Source organism: Eschrichtius robustus, chromosome 1 (assembly GCF_028021215.1).
Source record: "Eschrichtius robustus isolate mEscRob2 chromosome 1, mEscRob2.pri, whole genome shotgun sequence".
Taxonomy (NCBI): domain Eukaryota; kingdom Metazoa; phylum Chordata; class Mammalia; order Artiodactyla; family Eschrichtiidae; genus Eschrichtius; species Eschrichtius robustus.
In genome coordinates this window covers 26490507-26497569 of record NC_090824.1, presented here as the reverse complement: position 1 = coordinate 26497569, position 7063 = coordinate 26490507, and the positions used below count along the sequence as shown (strand labels likewise).

The 7063-nt window shown below is 48.1% G+C and overlaps 1 pseudogene; it reads right to left on the bottom strand.

Annotated features, from left to right (window-relative positions):
* Positions 1–6131: 6131 nt before the first annotated feature.
* Positions 6132–6483, bottom strand: LOC137774924 (small ribosomal subunit protein uS10-like; annotated as a pseudogene).
* Between the last annotated feature and the right edge of the window lie 580 nt (positions 6484–7063).

Genomic DNA, 7063 nt, shown 5'->3' with positions numbered 1-7063 from the left:
GGGGCTTTGGCCTTCTCTTCTGTCTTGGTGATGAGCAGGGAAAACTCTCCTCTCTTCCAGGAGGGCCTCTTGTCAGGGCAGTGGGCATCTCTCTGGCCTGGCATGGTGACTGTGTGATGAGGAGTCTGGATGTAGTGGTTGGTGGGAGAGAGCGTCCAAGTGATGTTGGAAGAATCAGGGGTCAGCAAGGGTGGCTTGTGAGCTCGATAGATGAACACAATCTGAAGAAAGAGGCTAATATGAGAGTGGAGAAGAAAGGTGACTTTGGGAAGCACGTGGAATCAGGTTGGACCAGCTGAGAAATCGAAAGGAGCAGGATAGGGTCTAAGAATGATGCTGAGATTGGTGGTGTGCAGGGCCAAGGAGGCTGAGTCGGGTGGTCTGGAGCAGGACCCTATTAAGAGCCACATTTGGGTTGCAGGGGTGGGGGAAGGGAGGCTGCATAACAGCTTGTGCAGATCTGGGGAGGCCATGGAGTGGGATTCAAAGTATGAAAGAATGGTGATGCTATGAGTATGTTCTTTGTTCTCTGCCTGGTCCCTGTCTGCTAGCCCAGTGGATACTGAATCAGACAGACCTTGATTTTGACTCCTCACTCTGCCACTTTGGAGCTGTGTGACCCCGGGCAAGTTTCTTAACCTCTCTGAGCTTCAATTTTCAATCTCTAAATCCCCAATTTACAATCCTCACTGAGCAGTGTACACAATCTGTAAATTGAGGGTAGTAACAGTACCTACTTCACAGGGGTGTTATGAAGATTAAATGAGATAATGCATGCAGGGTGCTTTGCACAGTTCCTTGTATGTAGGAAAGGCCCAGTATATGTAGGTGCCACAGAGGAGATAAACCTTTGTCTCCCTTTAGGAGACAAAGACCTGGGCTCCAGGATTGGCTCTGTTTGCCAAGTTCCTTTCCCCTCCCTTGGCATCCTCATCCTGCTAACACATTGACCTGCAGCCTCCTCCTCCCCTCCCCCTCTGTAGCACTGGATGGGCAACTGCAGCTGCAGAAAGCAGGCAGGTGCTTGGTTTGATGGGTGCATGCTAGGATTGCAGAACCACTTTCTGGTATTTCTCCTGTCCTCTAATCCTTCTAACCGCTAATGTGTATTGGACACATATTAGCATATTCTAAGTACTTTACCTGCATTTAATCAATATAATATCACCATAAACTATGTGCTATTAATTAGTAACATTCTCATTTTACAGATAAGGAAACTGAGGCCCTGGGAGGTTAGATAATTGGCCAAAGCCACATGGCTAATGTGGTGGGCAGCCTTTAAGATGCCCTCACTGGTCTCTACCTCTGGCATTCACACCCATGTGTCATCCTCTGCCCTTGGGGCAGGCTGGACCTAGTGGCTTGCTTCTAGTGAACAGAGTATGACAAAAGTGATGGGATGGGGCTTTCCTGGTGGCGCAGTGGTTGAGAATCTGCCTGCTGATGCAGGGGACACGGGTTCGGGCCCTGGTCTGGGAAGATCCCACATGTCGCGGAGCAACTAGGCCCATGAGCCACAATTACTGAGCCTGCGCGTCTGGAGCCTGTGCTCCGCAACAAGAGAGGCCGCGATAGTGAAGAGGCCCGCGTACCGCGATGAAGAGTGGCCCCCGCTTGCCGCAACTGGAGAAGGCCCTTGCACAGAAACGAAGACCCAACACAGCCAAGAATAAAAATTAAAAAAAAAAAAAAAAAAAAGTGATGGGATGACACTTTAGAGATAAGGTTCCAGAAGACTGTGACAACTGTCTTGCCCAGTCTCTCTCTTCCTAGCTTTTCTCAGGTCACTTGCTCTGGGGAAGCAGGCTGCCGGGTGGTGAGCTCCTTTATGGAGAAGCTTTAGGGAGCTGAGGGCAGCCTCTGATCAACAGCCCATGAGGAACCAAAACCTGCCAACAACGCTGGGAGTGAGTTTGAAGGCGAATCATTCCCCAGTGAGACCTTAACGTGCCTGCAGCACCCGGTTGGACACACCTTGATTGTGCCTTGTGAGGGACGCTGAGTCAGACGACCCAGACCTGGACCCACAAAACCAATCAGCTGCTGAGTCTGAGGAGAATTTGTTACGCAGCAGTAGATAACCCATACAACTTGTAATAGCCAAGCCAGGATTCGGACCCAGGCTGCTGGACTCTAGAGCCTGTGCTCTTGAGCACTTCGCTCCCTGGCACCTGAGGAGCCCTTTAGGGCTGAACCACTCAGTTCTTCAGTCGTGTCCGAGACGGGCAAGCGAGCTCAGATGGCTTCTCATGTTGTCACAGATTCCGACTGAGCTTAAAGTAATGTCCTGGTCAGCAGTGACTTGCAAACACCACCTGGACAATGTTTCTTCTCCCTTAGGACTAATTTAGCCCTGTCCAAGGGAAAGAGGAGAAATACATATCCTTTAGGTCTACAGGAGCTTTATTCTTTAGATGGCTGGTAGGCGAGGAAAGAGCTGGCCTTCGTAAAAAAAAAAAAGGGGGTGTCAGGGGGCCCTGGACAGGTGAGAAGAATCTCTGATAGGGTCCTCAAGAATGCTTCCAAGCCAAGGAGGCCTCCTGTGGTAAATAACAAGGGTTCAAAGGCTGGCAGGACTTGTCTTCAACAGGAAAACAATCCGGCTTTTACCTCACTCGCATTGGAGCCCAAGCTCATCCGACAGAAATGAGCTCATCACCACCGTGTTGTGAAAGACCCTTCTTCCCTTCACGGACTCCCATCCACACCCAAGTCCCCCTTCCACTGCCTGTGTCCAGCGTGTGTCCTAGAGACATAACAGGACCGGGCAGAAGAGACTAGGGCGGAAACATATGTGAAATGATGTGTATGGTTACCCTTTCTTAGGAACCACTTCGGATGCAAATAGACGATTCTGCAGAGGACCAGGGTAGGGCCCAGAGACAGAAGCTGAACCTTATTTAAAAATGACAGTAGATGTCTGTATTTGTTTGGCAGTGTGGATTGTGGGGGCAGGGGGCACTGCAGTGAGGTGCGTGCTATTCTGGTGGGGCCTGGGAGCAGAACAGACGGGGCCATTGGGGTCTCATCCACCCCGAGCTGAGGGGCATGATCTCTCCTATCCTTGGGCAGCACCCAGTGCTGGAGGAAAATCAACCCAAAGCAAGTCCTCAGAGAGCAAGCAGCCTCTTCATGAGAGGGGCCACGGGGGGCAGGCGGGAAAGTCATCAGGGTAATCAGCCTTAATAAAGGTAGAAGATGAAATGGGAGAGGGGTGGGCTGGAGCAGGGGGAGTCGGAGGGAAGGAAATGGTTGCTGGAGAAACAGATGCAATTGAACAAGGCTCGTGGAGATGGATTTCCCTGCCTTGGTCCAAACGCAAATCCCTGCGCTCAGATTAATTAGCAAGGAAATATTTTCCTGTCTGCAGAAACAGGCTGCTGGATTGCCAGTGGGACATGAGGGTGGGCAGTCTATCAACTAACTACTAATTAGGTTACTTCCCACTGCTGTTGACATGTTCCTGGGCCAAAATAAAGGAGGGGGGAGGGGGGATAGGAACAGAGACAGAGAGAGAGGTGCAGGCCAGGATCCTCTCTGCTCATTGTGCAAAACTGTTGGCTGGAATTAGGAAGGAGACCTGGGTCCAAAGCCCAAAGGGGAGATGACAGAAGACAGCCATGTTCTGATTAGCGGACAGCCCTTGGCGGAGAGCTACACTTGTGCTTGTATTGCCTGGCTTTCTACAAAAGCTCTGAAAACATGCACAGTAGGGAAGCCCTGGGTGGGAATTTGAATGATGATAATAATGACAATGGGTGCTTTCTGAAGTATCGGTAGCACTTCATTCGTTCATTTATTCAACAAGTATGAGATAGGGGCGTTGGGGGGGTGCAGAGAATGGGAGATCAACATTCATTTGCCTTATTGTTTCTCATAACTAGGGAGAAGGTATTTTAGCCCCTTTTTATATATAAGGAAATTGGGGCTCAGAGAGGTTAAATAACTTGTCCCTAGTCACACAGCAAGTAAGAAGTAGTGAAACTGAATTTTGTACCCAAGGTGGTCCTGATTCCAGCCCTGCCTACCCTTAATCACTCCTCAGTGGATAATGCACAGTCAACAAATATATTGTCTTCTTTTGTCTGCCTGAGTTCCCCAATTCTGCCCTAAAGTTCTCAAGGCATATTCTTCAGTATGTCACATGCAGGAACTTTAAATATCCTGCAGGAGGGGCACCACCATGTTTCCCAAGGTCTGAGGCCATCATTTAGCTCCCGATTTTAGAGAACCAAATAGGGAGATTGGCCAACCCATTCCACTGGCAGCACCATCAAGTCATCTACATTGTGCACGTGTGGAGTTTGCCTATTTCCTTACAATCTCTCATTGCAGATGGGGCAGTAATTGAATCAGCTGTGGTGCGAAGTAGCTCATGGCCATGCCCTCTCCCGGGCCGGTCCATCCTCCACCCTTCACCCTTTCCTTGTGAGCAGAGTTGGACCACAGGATATCCCTCTGCTCTCTGGGTGAACCTCCTGCCTGGCGAGTCCTGTTCTGCCCTGTTGTTTCTTTCTTTCTTTCCTGGAAGCTCCTCCTGCTATTAAAGTAGCTCTTTGCAGCCTGGTCACTAGATAGCAAGTTTCTTGAGGCCAAAGACTATGTCATGTTCACCTTTGCGTTCCCTGAACTTAATATTGTACCAGGGACCTTGTGATGGGTGTTCCATGAATGTTTGCTGAATGAGGGAGTAAATGCCTGAAGGACTCTGTTTGGCTCACATCTGGCCTGCCTCTAAATGTTTCCCTAATTTGTTTCCCTATTGCACCAGACACCAGTACTGAGGTGTCTGAGTATTCTCTGCTAACTAAGTATGGCACAAAGATGACAGTGCCCCCAAGATGCCATTTTACCCTGTGTGCATGCAAGTTCCCTCTTAACATTGAAAGAGTGGGGACTTTGCACAGAGGAGTTGCTACTGCTATGGACGGTGACAGGAGTTCAGGTACTGCTGTTCTCCCTCTTAGGCCTTTGAAAGGCAGATCCAGACCTGAGGTCCTGGGCATGGGGAGGATGACGGATGGGGTAGGGAGATACATCGGAATGGCCGGGAATGAAAGAGTGTCCAGGAAACCTGCTTCCTCGGAGCGAGCCCTGTGTGAACAGAAGGAATCTATCCACAGAGGGGTGAGGTAGCGGAGCAAGTGGGTTACCTAAAAATAGCAGCGCTGGTTTCCCACATTTAGAGATGGGTCCTCTGTGATTCGTCTTGGCTGGTTTGTGCAAGTTTGCTTATTTATTGAGAGTTAGAGAAAAGGACCAAATCATTCACCTGCAGGTGGAAATCCGCAAGCCCTTCTGCAATGAGCAACTAGACAGGGCAGCTGCGCAAGAGGCTCCTGAAACCCAGAGGCCTGGGGCTTGCTGGGGGGAGGCAGCCAGGCCTAGGAGCCCCTCTTCAGCTGCTTCCTGCCTTTATGGCACAGTTGATGGTGGGCAGAACCTCACTCCAGTCATGGGAGACTTCTGTGGAAGGGGCATGTATATACACACAAGTGCCCATAGATCTGTACGAATGTGTATCTCTCAGAGGGAGTTAATGAGCTACTGTGCATAAATCACCTAGCCCAGCACCAGGCACCCATAGTAGGTGCTTAATAAATGTTAACTAAGGAGTCAATTAGGTGGGAGTGAAATCAGGGCAGGAGGAGGCAGGGAGTGAGGGATATAATATAAAACAGCCATAGTGTTTTTGAAGACAAGGGATGGATTTTGGAGTCAGGAAGCCGTAGGTTCAGATCCTAACTCTGCTAACACTGTAACCTCAGGCAAGTCACTTCACCTCTCAGAATCACAGTCCTCATCTATAAATTTTTAAAAACGGGGATAATAATACCTATCTCATAAGATTGTTGGGATTATTAAGTGAAATAGAAAGAGTACCTGTACAAGGCTGAGTTCAGTAAATTAGAGCTATTTTTCTTTTTATTATCATTTGTTATGAATAGCATCAACAATGAGGACCCTCAGATCATTAACAGTTAGAATATTACTTTAAAAAAGAACTCAAATTAAAGACGCCAATATTCCCCAAATCGATCTATAGAATTAATGAAATCCCAATCAAAATACCAGTAGGCTTTTTTTTTTTTTTAACAACTGATTATCAATTTATTAAAAACGTTGATTTAAGCATCTGCAATGGTGACTTCAACCTCAGCTCCTGGCTCAGTACTGATGGAAGTGATATGCTTGACAATCTCAGAAGGACTGTGCAGGTCCATGAGTCGCTTGTGGATCCTCATCTGGAAACGATCCCAAGTCTTAGAACCTTCACCACAAGGAGTTTGCCTTGTAGTTATTCTCAGAGTCTTGGTAGGCGTCGGAACCGGTCCTTTCATCTTGAGATTCTTTTCCTTCGCACCTCTGATCAGGTCAGCACATATCTTCTCCAAAGACTGCATGCTGCGGCCGGTGAGGGTGATTCTAATGCCGTGAATCGCCACCTCGGGCTGTCTTTCTGGTATCTTTAAAAGCCATATTACTCAGCCATAAAAAGAAGTGAAATGGAGGTATTTGTAGTGAGGTGGATGGAGTTAGAGTCTGTCATACAGAGTGAAGTAAGTCAGAAAGAGAAAAACAAATACAGTATGCTAACACATATATATGGAATCTAAGGGAAAAAAAAAAAAAAGGTCATGAAGAACCTAGGGGCAAGACGGGAATAAAGACACAGACCTACTAGAGAATGGACTTGAGGATATGGGGAGGGGGAGGGGTAAGATGTGACAGGGTGATAGAGTGGCATGGACATATATACACTACCAAATGTAAAATAGATAGCTAGTGGGAAGCAGCCGCATAGCACAGGGAGATCAGCTCGGTGCTTTGTGACCACCTAGAGGGGTGGGATAGGGAGGGTGGGAGGGAGGGAGACGCAAGAGGGAAGAGATATGGGAACATATGTATATGTATAACTGATTCACTTTGTTATAAAGCAGAAACTAACACACCATTGTAAAGCAATTATATTCCAGTAAAGATGTTTAAAAAAAAAAAAAAAAAGCCATAGCTGCGGTGCGGCTTCCTGACCGACTTGTTCCTCGAACAGAGCGAACAG